This window comes from Thalassophryne amazonica, chromosome 3, assembly GCF_902500255.1.
Source record: "Thalassophryne amazonica chromosome 3, fThaAma1.1, whole genome shotgun sequence".
NCBI classification, from domain to species: Eukaryota; Metazoa; Chordata; class Actinopteri; order Batrachoidiformes; family Batrachoididae; genus Thalassophryne; species Thalassophryne amazonica.
Window position 1 is genome coordinate 142,063,218 of NC_047105.1, and position 25,828 is coordinate 142,089,045.

A 25,828-nucleotide genomic window follows, 5' to 3' on the forward strand; every position below is an offset into this window, starting at 1 on the left:
AACCACATTACACCCATTTTGGCATCTCTTCATTGGCTTCCTGTCTCTGTTTGATCAGATTCAACGGTTCTGCAATTAACTTATAAAATTATTCATGAACTGGCACCTCCCCACTTAGCTGACCTAATCAAACCCTAGATACCGACCCAGGTTCTGCATTCTCAGGGCGCAGGACTACTTTGTGTCCCTAGCATGAATAAAAAGTCTGCAGGCCACAGAGCTTTCTCTTATTGTGCACCGTTTTTGTGGAATGATCTCCCTATGGAGATAAAACAGTAAGACTCTGTAGAGACTTTCAAGTCCAGAATTAAGAAGCATTTATTCTCCCTCTCATATGGCTAGTATAGCTACTGGAATAATATGGTACTATGCTTCCTATCCTCTTAAAGTCATTTTAGCACCGGAAGAGGTCTCGGCCTCAACTTCATCTAAATACGGGGTCTGTTACTGAAGCATAGGACTAGCGGCCGGTGATCACCTTTGTAATTTCTCTGCTTTCCTGTCGATTTACTGCTGATGAATTATGCCTTAAGGGCCTTTCACACTGAACACGTCGGAAGCGTAAAATGCATCAAAAAAAATCGGTCTAAAAAGCATTATTTTCAATGAGATGCGTTGCTTTTTAGATGCGTCAGCTAAAGCGACGCTTCTGACGGGAGCGCGCATTGCCGCTTGTCGGCAGGCTGACACGGTCAAAATTCAACTCAGTCCAACTTTCGACGCTCTGAGCTGTGACGTAGCTTTGCGCTGTCCAAAAGGAATGACGCGTCAGGCCAAAACACGGAAGACTAGTGGCAGAAACCACTGATCTGTACAAAACGGATCGGTGCAGAAACCACTGATCTGTACAAAATGGATCAGTGCAGAAACCACTGATCTGTACAAAACAGATCGGTGCAGAAACCACTGATCTGTACAAAACAGAAACGTGTCACAGGACTGCTCATTTAGATTAGATATATTTTATTGATCTCACAGTGGAGAAATTACGTTTACACTCCAGTTACCTCAGACAGCAATTAGTCCACAATTATTACTTGTTTACTGTAATAATGGCACACATCAGAATTAAAGACACATACACATTTGACATTATTTATGTGCACTAAGTTTGAAAAGGTCCGTTATCCGAATTGAGGCAAGTGGGTGAAGGCCACGCAGCAACCCTGAGATGCGCTGCCATCAGCTTGGGGGGAGGATTGGGGACCAGCAGCAGCTAAAACTGCACCGTCCCTGCCAAAGGGGAAAGGAGTGACGTTTAGCAGGCGCCGGAAAGGGGGGTGTTGCTGGGGGAAGGAGGGAGTGGGGGAGGGAATGGAGCATGCTTTAGTCCTGTGAAAAGCAGTTTATTGTCTTCGTGAGATGAGATAAGAAACAGCCAATGTTCCCCAGGCCGAAAAAAATCCCTTTGGAGGAAAAACAGTCGGGCAATTTGACCTTCAGGCTTGATAAGCCTGTAATGCTATGGTTTGAGAAGTGAAAACAGTTTTTAACAGTTCCACTTGCACACCCAAATCCCAATTATGAATTAAGAATATTTCCAATTATGAATTAAGAATATTCACCGGCCTCTGAAATCTTCAGCTTCAACTGCAAGGCACGCATCTGCTCCAAGATGTCATCCATGGTCTAGTGATGGTCTAGTGGTTAAGGTGTTGGGCTTGAGTGCAGAAAATCATGGGTTCAAATCCCCGCCTGACTGGAAAATCACTCAGGGCCCTTGGGCAAGGCCTTTAATCCCCTATTGCTCCCGGTGTGTAGTGAGCGCCTTGTATGGCAGCACCCTGACATCGGGGTGAATGTGAGGCATAACTGTAAAGTGCTTTGAGCGTCTGATGCAGATGGAAAAGCGCAGTCCAAGTCCATTTACCATTTCCATTTATCCAATTTGCATCTGAGTTCAAGCGCCTTGCCAACCTCGTTAATCATGACGGACAAGCGAGGGGCCGTGGTTCTTGATGCCGCTGTCTTGCCAATTTTCCGGTAGATCAGGGAAGCACATAAGCCAAAAAGTACCAGCCCTGCTACCATGAGACCAAAAATGAATAAATCCTCGACGTCCTCAATGGAGAAAGGCACCAAGCATGCCACACACCAGGAACTCCAGGAGTCGAGAACATAGCCCACAGGATACGCTCCATCTGGGCAGGTAGGATCCCCCGGTCCTGACCTTCTTGTAGAAAAAAAATGGTGTCAATAGTGTTCAGAGACCAGCTGATCAATTCCATGGTTAATCCAATAGTAGTCCAACAGATCCAGAATCCAATATAATTTGAGGAATTCACAGTCTGGTGAAGTAGGGACTTGAAGGTTAAAGGCAGAGAACAGAGATAAGGGAGAGTGGAGGAGATGCGACCGCCCTCGTCGGAGTCCCAAGCTGTGTGATGGAGTATATATGGAGTTATAGAGTAGTTTTCTGAAGAAAAATCCTTGGAAATGTTTTTTGTTGTTGTCTGTTACCTCAAAATTTCTGATTACTGTTAAAAAAAAAGTTTAGAACACTGGTACTTAAAATAGCTAAATAAATCAATAAATGGTTCTTTAGAAACCTTTCATCTGTAAATTAAAACCACCTGTTATTTCAGATTAGATAATTTCTTGTTTAACATGGAATCTTGGACATTTATTTTTAGAGAAATAACGTGGAAACTTGTACTTTTTTTTTTTAAGTCTGGTAGATTATTTATATCTCATTTCAACCAGAAAAACAGACACTGTAAATAAACACAAATGTTTATTACAAATGCAACAGAAAATAATTTAACTGCAATAATTTAACTGCAGTGTGATTGTAAAGTAGGATTTCTGTGACATAAACCTCAAGATGAATTATTTTATAGTCATTTCAACTTATAATTACGTCAAAATATGTAACTGCCTTTAATGTTGTTATCAGGACAGAGTCATTTCTAAAATATGAATTTGAGCACAATAAGTGGAGAGCTTCTACCTGTGCAAATGTCTTTTGACTTTGATTTTGTGAACATCTTTAATGATCTGTCCATTTATTGTTAAAATATAAAATGAAACAGCATTTTAAAAAATAATAAAATAGTTGCTGCTGAAAGAGCCTTTTATTTAGAAGCAGGTGATGTTCTGCTGGATTCTCGGGACCAGATGACGGTCTCTTCTGCCACTTTGAACTCTGGTGGTGTTCTGGTGGTGGTCGACTGGACTTCATGGTGTTCAGCTTATCAATGTAAGTGAAGTGCATCTGTAGTTAGGTTGTCTGCACAGCAAATGTTCCTAATTGCAACAAATAAAAAAATGTCTTAAAATATAAAGAAACACTAAACAGTTTATATATAAAAAAAAAGAAAAAAAAAAAAGCAGAAAAAAACGATGGAAAAAAAAAACGCCCGAAAAAAAAAGTTATTTAAAGTTGAGCTTTTGTGGTCTCTGAAAAAAGCTGTAGCTTTATTTGGTAAAAATAAAAAAAGACTGTGCAATCAACTGTGCTAAAAGGCTAAGCTAACGTTAGCCGATCATTAAACCTTCACAGCAGTTCAGTAAACGTCACGTTTTACTTTTATTTTATTCTCACCTCGATAAAGCTGCAGAACTAAACTCCGTTGGGCAAACTGGCAGTTTGCATATATCCAAAAAGTAGGAGATTTCGGACTGAGTGGGTTTGCTCCATCACCCCGGCTGCCTGCCTCGGTCTGCCCAGGAATGATGCCTGAAGGCCGGCTTCTCCGTGCGGGTTGGCCCGCTGTCACGGTTCGATCGATATCCCACCAAATCGTCAGTCCTCCATCGGTCGGCGTCACTCCGAAAAGTAGCTGAAAAAAAGCTTCTCCCAGCAGGGTGATGGGAGAATCCTCCTACTGCTGTTCTAAAGCTTTGACGCATCGGCCTGATGTGTTCAGTGTGAAAGGCCCATTAGCCAACTGATTCAGCTCTTTTTCTCTATGTCTGAGGGAGGGTTGGGTATCGAGAACCGTTTCTTTTCGGGTATCTTTTCGGGTATCGTTAAGAAATTATTTGATCCACTGATATCAATAGTCTTTTTGCTTAACGAATCCCTTATTGGCCCTTCAGAGAAGCCATTGTTTTGGGGGGTGTTTGTTGGGAAAATGATAATTTCTCTACGTTCATTACAGACCCTGCAGTGGCTCTGTAAGCAACCGCTTCTGCAGCGCGATTCTACTTTGAAGCATGAACCAATGAAGCAATGCTTCGATCCACTGGCTCGTTGGTTCTTTGGTTCGCTGTTCTTCAGAAGCAGCAAGTCCGCTTCTTAACCCCTCTCAAAGGCATTAAAATATGTTAATCGTGAGTCACTTTTGTGTGGATAAAAGTCACTAACTGGGGCTCTTGTCTTGTTGCAGTCAAGAAACGAGAATCGTCCTCCATTCCGTTGGTACAGCTCCAAATGCTGAATGGCTCTCTGCTGAGACAGAGTCCGGTCGGCTTTAATAACTTCAAAACGAATTGCTGCTTTAAATAAAATGACACCTCTTTTCAAACGCTGTAATACAGACAATAAACTACAACCGACTAAAATGTTTTTTTCCTCCCAAAATGAGACGTCCTGCATTCTTTATGAATTACATCCTCATGTGCAGCACAGCCAGTAAGAGCTCAGCTCAGATATATGGAAAGACATTCATGCCAATCATGTCTGAAAGGAAATGCTTTTGACAAAAACTACAGATTTTGTTTATTTCTATTTATGTCCAGAGATCAAGGATCCACCATGTACAGTTTATTATGTCCAAAGTTTAAGAATCCAGTGACCAATTTCATATTTATTTACTTTAAGACTCAATAAAATGTTGTTGACATAGAAAACCTGTAAAGCCTACTTTAAGTACACAGAAAATTCACAAGAGGTATCGATAAAGGAATCGGATCGATAAGCGGAATCAATAATTTCTTATCAATACCCATTCCTATGCCAGCATGGACTTCTCATCAAATGCATCATCTTTTCTGTTTGTTGTGTTGTGTTGTGTTGTTTGACTTTCTGTTTCTTCAGCTTCGTAAAACTTTGTAAAAAAGTTTTAACTGTTGAATGACATAAGCAGTGTGTAATCCCTTTGAGTCTGGTCTGCTTCATGTTTCTCCGTTCAATCTGTGACACCGGATCAAACTTTGTTAGGCGATAAAAGACTCCATCCTACATAACGCTCTCAAATATGAGCGCGTTATATCTTTTTTGACCAAGTTATGAATTTTTTAAGTCGTTCAGTGTTAAAGATCAAGATTTTTCTAAGATTTTTCCTGACTTTGACCTATGACCTTGATAATTGAATCAGTTCTTGCCTATAAGGATATGAATCTTCAGTAAAGGTTTCATCATGATATATGCAAAAATTGTGGACTCCAGGCCATTCAAAAACAAACAAACAAACGGGGGTGATAACATAACGATCGAGTGACTGGACAGACCAGCTGCCAGAAATGGAACAACATCTACATGCATTTGACTCCTCATATCCCTGTACTAGTGGGGCTGAAATGGTTCCACAGGTAGTCCTACAACACCTCATGAACCCAAAGACTGGAAGCCCCCATCCTAGAAGACAGACCGAGCCCTGAGGATGGTCTGGAGGAACCTGGACTTCATTCCTGAAGGATTTCAAGGAGAATACAGTGTTTTACTTAAATTATGCAAATCTAATATTTAGAAACCTGGTAATTCAGTCAGTACTCTAAAACCTGATGTGGTACACAAACTGCAATTGTGTGTACTGTGCATGGACTGAAATGTAGAAATAACACAATGATACCTTTAAGTCTCAATGATGTGCATTAACCAGGATAGAGTGCACACATGAAGATATTTTTTTAGCTGAAACATCAACATCATGTTTTGACAGTGACCTGAGTGTGTACACAACTCATTTCCTGTGTGTAGTACACAGATGGCACAAAAAGGTTCACTAACTGTGAATGTAGAAAACACAGAAGGCGTGTGAATGTTCAGCGAGTGTAGAAAGTGAAGTGTGCCGAGTGAGGAGGTGCCTGGAACCAGACCGACCAGTTTACTAACCACGGCGCCAGCCCACGGGCTCAGTGGAATAAGGTGATTCATTATTATAGAAAATGAAAATCCTGAAAATCCTTTCTAACCTCTTGAAACAGTAACTGGAGATACCCATGTTTACACCTCCATCCACCAAATGAAGATATCTGAAATTATACCAAATGAAGATATCTGAAATTATATCTGTAATTAAATTCTAACGAACCCTAAAGTTCCACAGAGAACATAATTAAACTCATTCAGAACTTGGACAGAGCAGGTAGCTCAGTGGAATAAGGAGCTGGATTACCAAAAATAGACCTGAGTTCAATCATGAGACTGTATCATGTCCAGGCGGAGCCGTGAACCTTCATCCGCTTCACGCTGCAGAATCCAGAGATAAGGAGCAGCGCCAACAGACCTCAGAGCCAACAAGATGTAAGCTACTCCGTATCCGCAACTCTGTATCCATGCAGACCCCCTGTGTCATTGCAAGACCCTCTCCATATGCACCTCCCAAAAATTGTAACAACACATCGAGACAATGCAGACTACATGGAGACTACACGGAGACTACATGGTCTGTGATTGTCAGCTACCTACATCATTTCCAGAATCTCACTTTTCTGGTTTCACAATCAGTGACTTTCACGACCACAGATGTCATGGGACATTAGGTCAATCTTCATGAAAAAACTGTTGCACCTCCCACTGTTCTGACAGTAAACTGCACATCCACCAATGGAGAACTTTAAAAGGCTAGCAACAGCATCGAAGCAACTGAGTGACCACAGAGTTACAGAGTAGTAGAAGCATTAAAAGACCTTCACTGCTACTTCTTCTAACCTTCACCTCATGGCTTTTTTGTTTGTTTGTTTTTGACAAAATTGCAAAGATAGTTGCAATATTATTATTTTAGATCTTTTAGTATTTATAATTGTCCTGGAAGCAACAGCGTCTGTCATCAGGTATCTTACTGGTCTGTTCTTTTTATTTAGTTCTTCCCTTAAAAACAGAGGCACCTTTTTTCCTTTGACCAGTCTGGACAGCTTGCCAGTTGTCAACGTGAGCCAAATCAAAGGAAGGATGGGCCAAATGTGGCCTGTGGACCCCACATTGGGCAGCACAGCAGTAGTGCCTGTCTGGGTTTCTCTGTGAAACCATCACAAAATAATGTTTCATTTCGCACACAGCACGGGGAGGGGCCTGTCAGCTGATCACAGCACACTGACAGCTGGATGACGGCTCAGTGCACACATTACAAACACCCAAACCACCGCCAGCACAGGTACATAAATAATTACAAAAATACCTACATACACAATTACATAACAAATAATGAAAATGAATGACCACATAACACAGAGTGACACGTTGGTCTGGGCGCTGAACGTGTCCGCTCACAGCTGCGGCTGTAAAGATCTCTGCTGCTGAACGTCCCAGCTAGAGAACACGTTCCGTGTTTGGTTGGACATGAACGCGTTTGTGTGTTTCTGCCTGCTGTCCTCACGTGGAAATATATAAAACATCTTTCGCCTTCACGCCGGGCTGCAGCGGTCTTTATAATCGCGGTCTAATATCACTGGCATCCAATGAGTGATATTTACAGCTGGTTTTATATACAGCTGGTTTTTATTTTATTGTTCTCCACATCAACAGCATGAAGTGGTGCAGCTGCTCACACTGTGTTCCTGCTCAAAAGACACCATCGCCTGCATGAACCATCGCACCGCGATCAAGCACACATGCCCGTCGGTGCAATGTTTGCATGGTTCGCTCATACGAGCTGTTTCGCCATGATTCGCTCTGAGATGTACTTATTCATACTATGTGCGAAGGGGCCCTAAGATTTGTTCACAAAGTGTGCTCAAAGAAAAATCCATCCCAATGGACATTCCTGTTCATTCCTGTTTAATTGAATTCATTAGGCACATATATGCTTAACAAAAATACCTTGTACACAAACAAACAAAACTCATAGACAAAGTAGTTAAAAGAAAGAAAAGAAAAAAGAAAACAATGTAACAATGTACATATAGTTTCCAAAAGGCAGAAGCAGCGCTACACCCCTCCGTACAGTCAAATTAAACCAGGCTATGTGCCTGATCATGAATGATCATTTCCAAACAAAATGTGAAGTCACATATTTCCCAAACAGCTCCTATTACGTGTTAGTTACCACCATACATTTTCAGTAGTAAGGATTCAAGTGTAGCAGATGTTTCATACAGCACACAAACAACCTGTTTCATCAGGTACATATCCAGAGAACACAATTCCCTTATATAAATATTTGAACTGGTTAATATTTAGACATTGTTTGAGTTCCTCAGGTACATGATTTCATTTTTTGGGGCCACAAATGGAGACACAGAAGCATTTCCTGGTCGTCCGAGCACCCACAATTTTAAAATGATACAAACCCCTTAATTATATATCTCTTTGCGTAAAAAAAAAAGGAAAAAAAAAAATTGAATTCCGAATGGCAACTTCTTATTTTTCACTTTGTACATGAATTGAACAGTCTTGAACGTTATCAGATCATAGAGTTTTAATATTTTCAATTTAATGAACAATGCATTGGTATGATCATGATACCCTGCATTGTGGATTGTTCTTAATGCACTTTTTTGAAGGATGAATAATGGCTGCACTGTAGTTTTATAGTTATTCAGCACAATGAGTCAGGTAAGGTGCAATCAATGCACAATACAGAGTGTGTAGTGATTTGCCATCAAGAATGTGTTTAGCCTTATTTAAAACTGCAATACTTTTTGATACTTTCTTTTGAATATGTTGAATATGAGCTTACAAACATGTATTTTATGCTTTTCGTCACGTTAATAAGAGACTGCTGCATGATACCCTGAAAACTTGCTAAAACAATTATAACCAATAATCCGTGTCTGCTACATTTAATCTGTGTGGAATTTAATAAATGCAAACCGAATTTCAGACATATTATATATATTAGTCTCGAACAAAGAGGACAAACAGTGTTGTAAAGAACAATAATCAAGATGTTAAAGAGCAAACTTCACTTTCTCCCAGAAGGACATGATCAGGAAGCGACTGCAGCTCACAGCAACTCCCATTCAAAATAACGGAGAGACAGCCTGTGATTCTCGCATGTTTACATAAAACAAACACAATAACAACGTCTAAAGAGAATTGAGAATATATTCACGCGAGTTTTAGGCACAATATAAAAATAGTTTTATGTTGCAATGTTAATGGTGTTGTCCGTGTGCAACGGTTAAAGTGCAGCATGATCAGAGCGATTTGAAACATCAATAGGGCGAATAGCCAAAATTTGTATGTCAAGACAATATTGAGTGCATGTTAATCACCAACACACGACACACTTCACATTAACGTGTTGGTTTACATAATGAATGACTGAACCAATCAGTGTTTAGCAGAGGCACATTTTACCCAGAATCCTTTGCGATCTGTCTGTGTTTTTTACAAAACTTCAGAATTAGTGCATTATTCAACATTAAAAGATATACGAGGTCTGTTAGAAAAGTATCCGACATTATTTTTTTCAAAAACCATATGGATTTGAATCACATGTTCTTGAACCCTCGTGGGCATGCGAGAGTTTTTTCACGCCTGTCGGTTACGTAATTTGCCTGTGGGCAGTCTTTGAGTGAGGAGTGGCCCACCCTCTCATCGTTTTTTCATTGTTTAGGAATGGCTCAGAGACTGCTGCTTTGTTTGATAAAAATTTTTTCAAACGCTGTAAGGCACAACTGAGTGGACACCATTCGATAAATTCAGCTGGTTTTCGGTAAAAATTTTAACGGCTGATGAGAGATTTTGGTCTGGTAGTGTCGCTTTAAGGACGGCCCACAGCGCCTGACAGCGATCTGCGCTTCGAGGCGGCAGCGTCTCGCCGTTTCAAGTTGAAAACTTCCACATTTCAGGCTCTGTTGACCCAGTAAGTCGTCAGAGAACAGAGAAGTTTCAGAAGAAGTCAGCATGAGGAGTTTATTCGGACATTCCATTGTTAATGGACATTTTGTAATGAAAGAACGTGCAGGCAGAGTCGCATGTCGGGCCGGACCCGAGCGAGGGGGGTCGCGACAGAAAAAACACCTCCGTTGGAAACCTTAACGAAGTTGGAACATGCCCAAGCTGTTAAACAATTTCTCAGTTACTCACTTGTTGAAAGCCATCAAAAGCCGCCTGAATTTTACAAATGGTTTTCAACACGGAGGTGTTTTTCCTGTCGCGGCGCACACAGATTCGCCGAGTCGTCACGGAAACGACGAGTGGAATGTCTGCATAAAGTCCTCATGCCGGCCTCTTCTGAATCTTCTCTGTTCTCTCACGACGTCCTGGGTGAATTAAGCCTTAAATTAGGATGTTTTCAGGTCGAAACAGGCCGACGACGGCGCCTGGAAGCGCTGCGCGACGTCCCGCTCCGTGGGAAGTCCTTACAGCGACAGAAACAGCCGTTAAACTTTTCACCGAAAACCAGCTAAATTTCTCGAATAGTGTCCACTCGGATATTCCTCACAGGTCCAGAAAAAATTTTGATAAAGCAACGCGCGCCGTCTCGAGCAGCGTGTGAAACAAAGGAATTCAGCCGAGAGGGCGGGACCACATCTCACTCAAGGCCTGCCCACAGGGAAATGACGTCACCGACACGCGTGAAAAAACTCACGCATGCGCACGAGGGTTCAAGCATGATTGGTGTAATCGCACGTCATTCAAATCCATATAGTTAAAAAAAATAAATAAAAGTGTCGGTTTCTTATCTAATACACCTCGTATGTTATATTTTAACTTTGTACAAATGACAGAATTGACATTAATGGAGTTATTCTATCAGTATTAATGTTATTTATAAATCAAAACCATAACTCAGCATTGCTTTATTTTCCAAGACCTCCGCCTGACTGGAGCGTTGTGATTGGGTAGAGAGCTGAGCTTTGTGGCTGCACATGGCTTGCTTCTGTGCTGGAAGTCATGTAGTAAACAAGAGCTTCCAGCAGGGTGGCAAGATGTTCAAAGACAGAAGTGTGGGCTCACTGTTTGGGTGTGTTGTCGCTTTTGATGCTGCCAGAAGCGATCGTGGTGTTAAAACTCAAATTCAGTTTATTAGTAGCTGTAAATGTACTAGAGAAAATAATGGAATTTATTGGTTATCTGTAACTTCTGATACATTTTTGTTTATTGTTTTATCTTTATCAATCAATCAATCAATTTTTTTATATAGCGCCAAATCACAACAAACAGTTGCCCCAAGGCGCTTTATATTGTAAGGCAAGGCCATACAATAATTATGTAAAACCCCAACGGTCAAAACGACCCCCTGTGAGCAAGCACTTGGCTACAGTGGGAAGGAAAAACTCCCTTTTAACAGGAAGAAACCTCCAGCAGAACCAGGCTCAGGGAGGGGCAGTCTTCTGCTGGGACTGGTTGGGGCTGAGGGAGAGAACCAAGAAAAATACATGCTGTGGAGGGGAGCAGAGATCAATCACTAATGATTAAATGCAGAGTGGTGCATACAGAGCAAAAAGAGAAAGAAACAGTGCATCATGGGAACCCCCCAGCAGTCTACGTCTATAGCAGCATAACTAAGGGATGGTTCAGGGTCACCTGATCCAGCCCTAACTATAAGCTTTAGCAAAAAGGAAAGTTTTAAGCCTAATCTTAAAAGTAGAGAGGGTGTCTGTCTCCCTGATCTGAATTGGGAGCTGGTTCCACAGGAGAGGAGCCTGAAAGCTGAAGGCTCTGCCTCCCATTCTACTCTTACAAACCCTAGGAACTACAAGTAAGCCTGCAGTCTGAGAGCGAAGCGCTCTATTGGGGTGATATGGTACTACGAGGTCCCTAAGATAAGATGGGACCTGATTATTCAAAACCTTATAAGTAAGAAGAAGAATTTTAAATTCTATTCTAGAATTAACAGGAAGCCAATGAAGAGAGGCCAATATGGGTGAGATATGCTCTCTCCTTCTAGTCCCCGTCAGTACTCTAGCTGCAGCATTTTGAATTAACTGAAGGCTTTTTAGGGAACTTTTAGGACAACCTGATAATAATGAATTACAATAGTCCAGCCTAGAGGAAGTATCACAGTATTACTAGAGGTCAGGGTAATGCCATCCAGAGTAAGGATCTGGTTAGACACCATGTTTCTAAGATTTGTGGGGCCAAGTACAATAACTTCAGTTTTATCTGAGTTTAAAAGCAGGAAATTAGAGGTCATCCATGTCTTTATGTCTGTAAGACAATCCTGCAGTTTAGCTAATTGGTGTGTGTCCTCTGGCTTCATGGATAGATAAAGCTGGGTATCATCTGCGTAACAATGAAAATTTAAGCAATACCGTCTAATAATACTGCCTAAGGGAAGCATGTATAAAGTGAATAAAATTGGTCCTAGCACAGAACCTTGTGGAACTCCATAATTAATTTTAGTCTTTGAAGAATATTCCCCATTTACATGAACAAATTGTAATCTATTAGACAAATATGATTCAAACCACCGCAGCGCAGTGCCTTTAATACCTATGGCATGCTCTAATCTCTGTAATAAAATTTTATGGTCAACAGTATCAAAAGCAGCACTGACGTCTATCAGAACAAGCACAGAGATGAGTCCACTGTCCGAGGCCATAAGAAGATCATTTGTAACCTTCACTAATGCTGTTTCTGTACTATGATGAATTCTAAAACCTGACTGAAACTCTTCAAATAGACCATTCCTCTGCAGATGGTCAGTTAGCTGTTTTACAACTACCCTTTCAAGAATTTTTCAGAGAAAAGGAAGGTTGGAGATTGGCCTATAATTAGCTAAGATAGCTGGGTCAAGTGATGGCTTTTTAAGTAATGGTTTAATTACTGCCACCTTAAAAGCCTGTGGTACATAGCCAACTAACAAAGATAGATTGATCATATTTAAGATCGAAGCATTAAATAATGGTAGGGCTTCCTTGAGCAGCCTGGTAGGAATGGGGTCTAATAAACATGTTGATGGTTTGGATGAAGTAACTAATGAAAATAACTCAGACAGAACAATCGGAGAGAAAGAGTCTAACCAAATACCGGCATCACTGAAAGCAGCCAAAGATAACGATACGTCTTTGGGATGGTTATGAGTAATTTTTTCTCTAATAGTTAAAATTTTGTTAGCAAAGAAAGTCATGAAGTCATTACTAGTTAAAGTTAATGGAATACTCAGCTCAATAGAGCTCTGACTCTTTGTCAGCCTGGCTACAGTGCTGAAAAGAAACCTGGGGTTGTTCTTATTTTCTTCAATTAGTGATGAGTAGAAAGATGTCCTAGCTTTACGGAGGGCTTTTTTATAGAGCAACAGACTCTTTTTCCAGGCTAAGTGAAGATCTTCTAAATTAGTGAGACGCCATTTCCTCTCCAACTTACGGGTTATCTGCTTTAAGCTACGAGTTTGTGAGTTATACCACGGAGTCAGGCACTTCTGATTTAAAGCTCTCTTTTTTAGAGGAGCTACAGCATCCAAAGTTGTCTTCAATGAGGATGTAAAACTACTGACGAGATACTCTATCTCACTTACAGAGTTTAGGTAGCTACTCTGCACTGTGTTGGTATATGGCATTAGAGAACATAAAGAAGGAATCATATCCTTAAACCTAGTTACAGCGCTTTCTGAAAGACTTCTAGTGTAATGAAACTTATTCCCCACTGCTGGGTAGTCCATCAGAGTAAATGTAAATGTTATTAAGAAATGATCAGACAGAAGGGAGTTTTCAGGGAATACTGTTAAGTCTTCTATTTCCATACCATAAGTCAGAACAAGATCTAAGATATGATTAAAGTGGTGGGTGGACTCATTTACTTTTTGAGCAAAGCCAATAGAGTCTAATAATAGATTAAATGCAGTGTTGAGGCTGTCATTCTCAGCATCTGTGTGGATGTTAAAATCGCCCACTATAATTATCTTATCTGAGCTAAGCACTAAGTCAGACAAAAGGTCTGAAAATTCACAGAGAAACTCACAGTAACGACCAGGTGGACGATAGATAATAACAAATAAAACTGTTTTTTGGGACTTCCAATTTGGATGGACAAGAGTAAGAGTCAAGCTTTCAAATGAATTAAAGCTCTGTCTGGGTTTTTGATTAATTAATAAGCTGGAATGGAAGATTGCTGCCAATCCTCCGCCCCGGCCCGTGCTACGAGCATTCTGACAGTTAGTGTGACTTGGGGGTGTTGACTCATTTAAACTAACATATTATCAAAGATAACTTTTCAGTTATCTGATTATCTGTTATCAAAGTTAATTTTTTGTTATCTGTGCCCACCACTGCTGCCACTGAATATATTTCAGACTTGCATCACTACTCTTAGCTTCATAGTGGAGTAGAGCAGAGGAGGATTTTCTTTCACCAAAACAGATGAAATCCAGGCTTGCATCTCAGATGTACCTTGGCAAAATCCTCCTCTATACCACTTCATCATGAAGATGGATAACTGGTGATACAAAATGCAAAGCTTGCACTGTGCACAATTTCTCCAATCACAGCCACGTAAGCCTATAACTTCTCCTGGGTTGTCTGGGTGTCTTGGTGGCTTTCCTCACTCTTCTCCTTCTTGCACAGTCACTCAGTTTTTGAGAACTGTCTACTCCATGCAGATTTACCATAGAGTGCCATATTGTTTGTATTTCTTTGTAATTGATGTAAATAAAGTCCGAAACATATTCAGTGGCAGCTTCACCATCATAGAGCCTCATCCACAACTATCACAAAAGACTCCAAGCTGTCAGTGATGTTAAAGAGGGCAATACACAGTATTAAGAAACTTTGGATCAGGTTCATTTGGGTAGTTCTCTTGTCATTTTGATTTAAAAAGAGTAAACACAGTTGTTTGACAATAAATGGCTTCATCCAGCCACTAACCATGAGTGAAAAAAAAGTTTTTGTGTTGTCTTTCATATTCTCTGAAAAATGGCCAAAAAAGCAAAAATTCTGTCAGGGTATGTAAACTTTTGAACACAAGTGTATATGTAAAGTACACATACAAAATAAGCAACAGCTGCTGGTTTTGAGAATTGTGTGTCCACTGTTTTGTCTCGAAAGATAAAGCCACTTAGCCCAAAATATAAATTGTACTTTTCTGTTCAAATGAAAAAGAAAAACTGGGAGATGCAGTTTGCAGCAGATCAAAGGCAGTAAACATGACGAGAGGCAGAGTCATAAGACGGGAAGGAGCCATATGCAAAGAGGAAAAGAACCCAGAAAAAACTGCTGACTCACTGTAATCATCAGGCGGAACCCAGACACGCCCCTCTATTTCCCCTTCACTAGGACAAAGTGATGCTTCCATCCAACATGAAGACGCACGAGTCTTCATGGACGCCTTCTGGCACCAAGCAGCTTCTCTTCACTCCTTCCCTCATCCCGCTGCAGAATGATGATGCAATCTGAGGAAGCAAGAAATGGCCCAAAGCTGCGAACGACAAAGCTAAAAATAAAGGCCTGATCAGAGCGGCGTGCAGACGGTAAGAAAACGTGCACTGGTGTTTCTGTGCACGTTTTCTTACCGTAGCAGCTGTGCACAACAGCAAGTAACAAGATTATCACGAGACTGCAGGAGCTGATGAGTCTTAATTCCAGTGCAAAAACACAAAAGTGTCACCGTCGTGGCGTTTCATCCTCTTCTGGTTATTCCAAACCAATAAAAAAGCGTTTAAAGCGGAATAAGATTAAAGGCGGAAAAACACAAAGCTGCACTATAGCAGCTGGAATTAAAACACCATCAACATCCAATCAATGGATCAATGAGGCAGCGTCGCCTTCCATATAGAACACTCCAACACTTCCAAGAAAGTGCATTTAGTTCTCCTCAGGCAGAGAAATGTGCAAAACGCTGTTTTTCTTTTAATAATCTTGCATAATTTAAAAATGTCCAAATAATTGCTGGTTTCAGTTGACTGATAAAATGGTGATTCTTTAAATTTCAACAGTTATGTTTAAATCTGTGCTGTGTTTCAGCAAATATTCATACAATACGTCAGGTCACTGCAGAAACTCCCTGGGTCCTGGATGGCAACCACTCAGGCAGATAACTGGTCCATCCCCACCTCTTGAAAGCAACCATCGATCTGCTGCACCCAGGCCAAATGTGGTCGTGTCCAAGCCGTGGAGCAGATAACGGAAAAAGCATGTATTTGGTGGTACAAGCATCAAATTTGGCTTATTAAGTCTCAGGACATTACTCAGCATATCTGGTTGATTAGCCACTTGAAAAGCCAATATGGTGGCCATTCACCAAGACAGCTGCCAAAATTCATTCATTCCTCTTCTACCGCTTAGTCCAATTAAGGGTCGTGGGGGGCTGGACCCTATCCCAGCAGCCATAGAGCGCGAGGCGGGGTACACCCAGGACAGGACGCCAGTCTGTCGCAGGGCCACAAACAGACAAACAAACAGACACACACACACACACACACACACACCTACGGACAATTTATAGACTCCAATCCACCTAACCCGCATGTCTTTGGATGTGAGAGGAAACCGGAGCACCTGGAGGAAACCCAAGCAAACACGGGGACAACATGCAAACTCCACACAGAAAGGCCACGGGAATTGAACCCATGACCTTCTCGCTGTGAGGCAACAGTGCTAACCACTAATCCACCGTGCAGCCGGCTGCCAAAATGACCTATCAGAATTCAGTTTTTGCATAGAAATGCTTCCATTTGACTGATTAAAATTATACTGATGTCAAATTTCATTAAGTTAGATTATTTTTATGTGCCATTTAAGGTATTTCATATGTTTTATTTTGCTTATGTGCCAAATTAGAGTGAAGTGTGTTATATTTAGTATTAATGGTTTCCACCCAGCACATGTTCTGAAAGCATTCATCTATATAATATCAATATTTAATATCTGCAGGCAAAATTGACCCTCTGGGTACTCCGGCTTCCTCCCACATCCAAAGACATGCGGGTTAGGTGGTCTGGAAACTTAAAATTGCCTGTGGGTGCAAAGATGTGTGTTTGTCTATTTGTGGCCCTGCAACAGACTGGCATCTTGTGTGTACCCCGCCTCATGCCCTATGAGTGCTGGGATACTACTGGAGTAAGCAGGTATAGAAAATGAATAGATATCTTGGGAATCATCATGGCAAAATTTGGTGTTTGTACCAGCATTAGCATTAGATCTTGCTGTAAAACTGATATTATCTGCTGCACTATTGGCCTTCTTCAGTTGCTGGGGTCCTCAACACTGAAGCTACAAATGAGGACAACAACAGTTGGTGTTTGTTGCTTTATGGGTGTTCTCAGGACGTAGCCAACTGGCATTACTGTACACAATGTTTCAATAGATTATTAAAGAACGGGGAAACCTGACTGTCAGTATGAACTTGTACTTCATGCTTGACCCCAAAATGGAGCCAAAACTCGACTGACTTATTTCAGTTTAAAGTCTTTCACAGTGACGTTCCTCTGTCACTAGTTAGCATGTTAACAGCTTCATAAGACATACTGTCAACCACGTCAGAGGAATTATCTGGTTACAAGTGTTTATTTCTTGTTAACTTTAACGTAAGAAAAAAAAATACTAAACATGTTAGATTTATATAACTATAAAGCCATTTTGGAGTGTGTTCATCTTCAAGAATTTTGTGCAAGCAGCCAACCAAATTATGTCACACTTATGTAAATTGGTAAAGTTTTTTTTATGCATTTAATGTGAAAATGCAATACAAAAAATAAAGTTATTTGTGTTGTTGTTTGAGACACATTCTGAACAGATCTTATTTTACAATCCCTGGAAAAAAATTAAGTAATCACCATATGAACAAAAGTTTCTTATATCATAGCAAAAAAAAAACAAAAACAAAAAAAAAAAGCCTCACAGTTACAACACAAAACTATTTTTCTTCAACACCTGAATATTCTTCCATCGTGACACAAACCTCAAACTAATTATATTTAAATAGGTTCATTAACAGTGTGTTGTCTTCCAGATAGAGTACAAACAAAAAAGTTGTCACTCAATGTTGAGGAAAAAAAAATTATAGAATCATCAACATAAAAAAACCTAAAAAAAGCTTTTTAACCTACCATCCCTGGTTCTCAAGACCAGTCACCTAAGTAGTTCTACTCTACTCTTTTCTACTCTCCTATTTTACTCTTCCTTTTTAGATATTGAGATGTACCTTAGTATACTGGCATAGGTCCACCTTAGAATGGGAATATATTAGATATACTTACTGAATTTTCATAAAGAATCAGCACAAGTATGTGGTGTTTCTTTGTCTGTCCTTCATGACAGCATGAATACTTTGAGGACTAACTACATTCTCCATCAAACGCTGTCCATTCGCGGTTAACAGGTCGGCTCTGCCGGACGGACCCGTGTTGTGGACCAGTCGATCTGAGCTCGGCACTGTTCTCTGGCTGTGTCACTGTGCTGATTTGTATTTCCTGTAGAAAAGCTCCAGCACTCTTTGCTCTGTGGTAAGGTGACCATCCTGACCAACGACTTCATCGCCACCAAACTGATTTTCTGTTGATGGAATGAGAAATGTGTCCAGATGTCCACCGGCCTGCTGAGGTGATGATTCTCTCCTGGTTATTCACCTCACATGATAAACGAGTGGAGGAATTAATGATCTTTATACAAAGGACACAAATGTTCTAGCATCATCCTGATCAATGCAGATTGATGATTGATCAGTGAACACCACTTTAAATCAGCCACGCTCCGTGATTCTGTCTGTTTATCTTAGTGGAACTTTGTGTTGACTTGTTCATTTTCCTTTGGACTTCAGACTTTATGGAAATCCCATTCTATTCGTTTCTATTAAAAAATGCATTTTTATTTTTCTGCACGTTCTGTGTTTTTCTCCCCCCAACACTTTGACCTCTTCTTTGTTCTACCTGTGTATTTTCTTTTCATAACCTTCCCGTGTTATTCATACATAATTTCACACACTGGACATCTTTTGCAAAGCTACACATTGGATTTCCTGTTGGAGTTTTGGAATCATTTCCATTGTTTCGGTTGACAGCTGGGTTGTTGGCTCATATTTCCTTTTAGTTAAGTCCAACAGTTCACTAAGATCTACTAAGATCTCCTTTAAAAGGCAAATTCCCACTTGGAGCTGAATTTGGAAACACAAACTTTGGGGTGATTGAAAAAAAAAAAAAAAAATCCCCCTTTGCCTGGAAAACAATATGCCACTAATCTAAATAATCACATTTATTTTGTTTGAGGCATCTTGAATATAAATGGACTGCATTTATATTGTGCTTTTCCATCTGCATCAGAAGCTCAAAGAGCTTTATAATAATGCCTCACATTCACCCATACACACTCACACACTGATGACAAGGTGCTACCATGCAAGGCGCACACTACACACCGGGAGCAACTAGGGGGTTTGAACCGAGGATCCTCTGGTCTCAACCCCAACACTTAACCACACCATCACTTCCCCATGTTGCCAGATAAGGACTTGATTCCAGCAAGCTTTTGTGTCAAAGCTTCATTTTGCATTTGAATATTTACACCAGGATATTCTTTCGCATTTTTGAGCCCGAAATTTCACATTGCTTCCAAAAGGTTTGCTTTAAGATCACAGTCGCTGTGGTCCTCTTCAGTTTTATTGTCTAGTGCTACACGTTTCTGTACAGCTTCAGTCGTCTTTCCTGTGTCTAGTGTACTGCTCATTTTTCTGCAGAATGAACAAACTTTCTGCCACATGAGGAGCACACAAATAGTTTAGTACCACTGTACTACTGACGAAAGGACACGAAACTCGAGTGTCTCGACACAGAAGTGATTCAATCTCTGACGCCAAAACAAAAGCTCGGTGGAAACGAAGCCCGAGTTGTTTATTTGTTGCATGACATCAATGAGAAAGACAGGATGACCTGACACTGTTACCCACAATGCCCTGCCTGAGCCAGCAGTTATTTACAAAATAAACAGTGACTCGAGTAAGAAGTAAAACGAACAAGCCTCATCCTGAACCATGTCACCGGAAACAGACAGACACTCTCTGCTCCTGGTGAAGTCACTTAAAAAAAGGTTGAGTTATTGTGCAAGAAATGATGAAGTCCAACAGAAGACACAGCAGCCAAGAGCCGCCGCGGACACGCGCTGTGCCTCATGCTCCCTCATTTAAATTGCAAATGGTGAAAGGCAGCATCCTGGGCCATGAAATCCCAGCTGCTCCCTCAAACATCACACACACAATAAAAAGTTGTGTGCACCACAAAGAAACAAATCTTTGAGCCTGATTCACTTTGATCGATCTGACCTACTCTGGATCACCAAACATGGAGAAATGGGGATCCGGGTGCTGACATGGGATCACGGCTCCATGGAAGCTCAGGAAAAGCATCATCAGGTGACACGCTGGAAGTCCATCACACCAGGAACAGGAGAGCGCCTGATGCCAACAACATGGATGCTGTGTGACAGCAGTCGGGCACAAACCAGAACCCGGGACCCTGCAACAGGAACCAGCTGGAGCTGGACCAACTTCTCCAAACCCAGGCAAGAAAACAAATCCACAATACAGAACTTTGTGTATAGCAGGAGCAACTGGTCACTGAAGGGTGTGAGGTCACCACCCCCTCCACATACTGAGAAAAGTCAGAGTCTGTAAGCGCTGGTCTACTTCAGTGTTTTCATTTGATTTTGGTGAGTGAGAGTAAAGTCCACCTCCTGGTCGGGTCACCGGTCATATGAAAGTCTGTGGATGACCATAAACTTTTCACAATCATGTGACCTGAGGCTGAGTTTCAATTTGAGCACCAAACTTTCCCTCAGGGTCACTGCTCTGTGCATCCTGAATCAGCTGGAAACATTTTTCACATTTTTTTAATGTAATTTGATTGGACACGGACAAATCACCCACTCAAAATGCAGGAGTTTCACTCACCCGCTGTCACTCTGGACATGAAAATCATAAAAGTTATTGGTACTCAGATGACCGCCACAGCTTTTGTATTCCAAGTTTAACTTCCAACTATCACTCAGATGTTTTATCAGTCAGTGGTCTCCAGCGTCAACTTCTATGCTGTCGTGTGCTGGGGCAGCAGGCTGAAGGCAGCTGACATGAACAAACTCGTCAAGCTCATCAGGAGAGCTGGCTCTGTCCTGGGGGTGGAACTGGAGTCTGTGATGGAGGTGCTGAAGAGGAGGATGTTGAGAAAACTGCTCACCGTCTGTGACACCACCACCCACCCCCTGCATGCCACACTGACGTCCTGGCAGTGCACCTTTGAGCAAAGACTGAAACCCCCGAGGTGCACCACAGGAGGTCCTTCCTACCTGTGGCACTGGGACTGTATAACTCCTCCCCCTTCTTCAGGATGAATACGTAGTGATCAGAGTTTTTCAGTCACTCAGAGTTATGTGCGATACTGTCAAACATCAAATGTCTGTCAGTCATTTTGCATAAACACGTTGTACTCATTATAACTGTTTACTGTTGCACCACTCTAGCAAAACAATTTCCTTCTGGATTAATAAAGGTCTTTCTTATTCTTTTGTCTTATTTTGTCCATGTGCTTTTATGATTATCACATGACGTCATTCAAAGCAAAGATCAGTACAAAGCACTTTTTGGAATCTTGGAGCATGCTTCGAAAATTTAAAATAAAATGTTACGCTAGCTGAATTCAAAACAAGAAGTTGACTGTAGAAAAACTAAGCTACAGTACCTAGTATTGTAGGGAGGTGATGGTCTAGTGGTTAAAGCATTGGGCATGAGACCAGAGCATCCTTGGTTAAAACCCAGCCTGACCGAAAATTACTAAGGGCCCTTAGGCAAGGTCCTTAATGCTCCCAGTGTGTAGTGAGAGCCTTGTATGGCAGCAGCCTGACATCAGGGTGAATGTAAGGCATTATTGTAAAGCGCTTTGAGCATCTGATGCAGATGGAAAGGTGCTATATAAATGCAGTCCATTTACCATATTGTATGATCAATTAATTGTGTTAGATATAAAAGGTAGAAGCAAAGATTGAAGCATTCTGCAGCCAATGAAAGGCTCATTAAAAGCCTATTAACGAGTCTTTCATTGAATTCAGGTGTGTTGGAACAGGGAGACAACTAAGAGTGTCAGGAACTCGGGCACCCCTACATTAGACACACTCCTAATGGAGACTACCAGAGTCATAATAACACACCTAAATAGTTTATAGCAGTTCTACGTATAATCATTACATACATTGATTATTACTGTCAGCTGATGAGTGGTAATACTGAGACAGAGACAGAGAGAGAGAGCTGTAGCAAGTTTACTGTATTTGGCTGCAAACATACATTCAGTTGTCAATATATTAGGTACACGTCACCTTGTAGCAAATCTCCCTTCATGAAGGAGTGAAGGTGCAACCTCCTAAAAATCAACATCACCAGCTGCCACTGGTCCATAATATACTTTACAACAGCACCAGGCTCAAAGATCACCCAGCTGAACACGGTGCATACAAACATTATGTAGCACCAAATCACAAGTCATGTCGAAGGTCTGCAGACAAGGAACGACCCGACTTGCCCCATCAGCAAACACTGACAACGGCGGCCAGGAAATCAGCTGACAGGCAACACTGTTTGAAATGTTTCTTGCAACAGGAACAAGCTGGAATATTTCTGGTACACAACGGCCAACATCAGTACTAGGGATGTGTACCGATAAGATTTGATCAATACCATTATCGATTCGGCTTATCGATCCAATTCCTTATCGATTCCCTTATCGATACCTCTTGTGAATTTTTTGTGTACTAAAAGTAGGCTTTATAGGTTTTCTATGTCAAAGGGTCAAAGAGCTTTTTCTTCTCATGCACCTGCTCTGTGGAACGGTCTTCCTGCGACCGTGAGGCAGTTGGAGTCCGTGAACATTTTTAAGTCAAGACTTAAAGCCTATTTTTATTCTCTTTCATATGAATAGTTTTTATTTTTTTTATCTGTTTTTATTCTGTTTTTAATTATCTATTTGAATTTTTTCATTTTTATTTATTTTAATTTTTTATGTTGAACTGTTAAATGGACTGCATTTATATAGCGCTTTTCTATCTGCATCAGACGCTCAAAGCACTTTACAATTATGCCTCACATTCACCCCGATGTCAGGCTGCTGCCATACAAATACAAGGCGCTCACTACACACCGTGAGCAATAGGGGATTAAAGGCCTTGCCCAAGGGCCCTTAGTGATTTTCCAGTCAGGCGGGGATTTGAACCCATGATCTTCTGGACTCAAGCCCAACACCTTAACCACAAGACCATCACCTCCCCTATGTGTTCTAGTTCTATGTGAGGGGTCTTGAGACGGCTTTTGTTGTGATTTGGCACTTTGTAAGCTGATTAAATTGAAATTGAACAACATTTTATTGAGTCTTAAAATAAATAAATATAAAATTGGTCACTGGATGTTTAAACTTTGGACATAATAAACTCTACATGGTGGATCCTTGATCTCTGGACATAAATAGAAATAAACAAAATCTGTAGTTTTTGTCAAAAGCATTTCCTTTCAGACATTATTGGCATGAATGTCTTTCCATACATTTGAGCTGAGCTCTTGCAGCTGTGCTGCACATCAGGATGTAATTTATAAAGAATGCAGCACGTCTCATTTTGGGAAGAAAAAAACGTTTTAGTCGACTGTAGTTTACTGTCTGTATTACAACATTTGTGAGAGGTGTCATTTTATTTAAAGCGGCAATTCGTTTTGAAGTTATTAATTCCGAGCGGACTCTGTCTCAGCAGAGAGCCGCGCAACGTTTGGAGCTGTGCCAACGGAACGGAGGATGATTCTCGTTTCTTGACTGCAACAAGACATGAGTCCCAGTTAGTGACTTTAATCCACACAAAAGTAACTCACGGTATTTTAATGGCTTTGAGAGGAGTTAAGAAGCAGACTTGCTGTTTCTGAAGAGCTCTGAAGAGCAGCGAATCAAAGAACCAACGAGCCAGCAGATCGAAGCATTGCTTCATTGGTTCACGCTTCAAACTGGAGTCGCGTTGCAGAAACAGTTTTCAGATGCAGATCCACCTTGCAGCCGAAGGGACTTACTTTGTGTCCATATTAACAAGTTAACAGTTTTTATTATTATTATTATTATTGTGACTTTAAGGCTCCTGAGCTTTTAGTTTTGTAGCTTTATTGAAGATGTGTGAACATTAGGGAAAATCTTCAAAATAACTGTTTCTGACATCAATTTTCATTCAACCTTTTACAATTTATTATTTTAACATTATCTGCATCACGGCATTTCACTTTATTTTTAATGTTCTTGTGTGGCAGCCTTTGCTTCCAGTCACTGGACTTTTTTAGTGTTTTATTTTAATCATGATGACCAACTTCAGCGCAAAATATGAGGAATAATACTTGATTTTACACTAAATATATTATGATTATATGGTTCAAGAGAAGCAGGTGGTTAAAAGCACGCAGTTTATCAACTTCATCAAATGGTGAGTTTTAAAACATTTCACAGGTTCAAATACAAGAGACACTAACACAGTCATAATAACACACTGTGAATGGCCGCCTGAGCCGTTTACAGCGGCTCCATGCCGTGATCTTTAAATACAATCATTACTGCCATCCAGAATCATTCTGTTAAGGTCTGTGAAATTCTTGTTCCATTGAATAAATCAACTAATAACTCACCAATGATAACGTACCAACACGTTCATGAACGAAATGACCCCCAGACCACCCCTGACCTTTAACACCCCACGGTGGAGCAGCTTTGGATCAAAAGCATTGAAATGACAGCGTAAAGAACCAGAACCAAACCTTCAGGTGCAAAACTAAACGTGTACGCCTACATTTCAAAATGTGATGCCCAGTAGGGGGCGCTGTTGCCCTCTTGACTCAGCACAGAGACGTGTCAGTGCAGCTCATTAATCATCTCTTTTGGAGCGTCATTCTGCTGAACCAGAGTCACGTGACGCAGTTTAACAGCGGTCAGTCACGTGACGCTCTTTAACAATAGTCAGAGTCACGTGACGCTGTTTCCCGCTGGAACCTGTCTGAGCGCGTCAGACAAGAAAAAAATCATCATAAAATTCCAGCAGCTGCACGTCCACAAATCTGTCACCTGCACGTGGCGGCGCGGTGTGCGCTGATAGGAGGGCGTGAGCCGCACAGTGCTCACGTGCGTGTGCGCGCGTGTTGCATAATGAGTAAGGGCGTGTTTGAGGGACCGGCTGACGCACAACACAAACAAACCCGCAGCTGATTCCCGGAGTCCAGAAGAGGACAAAAGGCGTGCGTGCGTGTGTGTGCGCGCGCGCGGTGCGCACCAAACGACGCAACAACCTGCTGGTGTTCCGCGGACCTCCTGCACAACCGGATCCGTACTCCCAATCTGCTGAAGAACCGCAAAGGAACGCACGAACGAGCTGCGTGCACGATCCGTGCGCGGAAAATGCCACCGACAGTCAGCAAAACACAAACCCTGTAAAGATTTAATCAACCAACACACACGATCAAAGCGGCTTAGAGGAAAAACAGAGCAGAGAAAAGCAGAGCGAACGTACCGTGCTGTCAGGGAGGGTGCGCAGGCGCTCCGTGTTTTATTCCGCGCTCCACGGAAAAGGCACCGAGTCACTGTTTGCCGGTGAGAAGCCCGAGGATGAAAAGAGGAGGAGGAGGAGGGACGCTGTCAAATGCAGGAAGGAAAGAAGGAAGGAAGGAAAGAAGGAAGGAACGTTGCGCGCGTTCAGGAGCAATGCGTAAAAACAAACATTGTTGTCAGTGTTGGCAAATCCGACCATTATAAGTGAATTCTAGGGTTTTATTTATTTGTAAAAGCCACATTGATATTTGGAGGGTTTGGGATTTTTGCGGGCAGACGATTGTTTCCAAAAAGCTGCTTAT

At 41.3% G+C, this 25,828-nt stretch overlaps 1 protein-coding gene across 1 annotated transcript in view; it reads right to left on the reverse strand.

Moving 5' to 3' along the window:
* Positions 1 to 25,612, reverse strand: part of LOC117507847 (band 4.1-like protein 1) — a 374,283-nt gene extending 348,671 nt beyond the window's left edge. The window contains exon 1 of the mRNA XM_034167630.1: positions 25,489 to 25,612. The gene's annotated coding sequence lies outside the window, so the exon portion shown is untranslated. The remainder of the gene's footprint in view (positions 1 to 25,488) is intronic.
* Between the last annotated feature and the right edge of the window lie 216 nt (positions 25,613 to 25,828).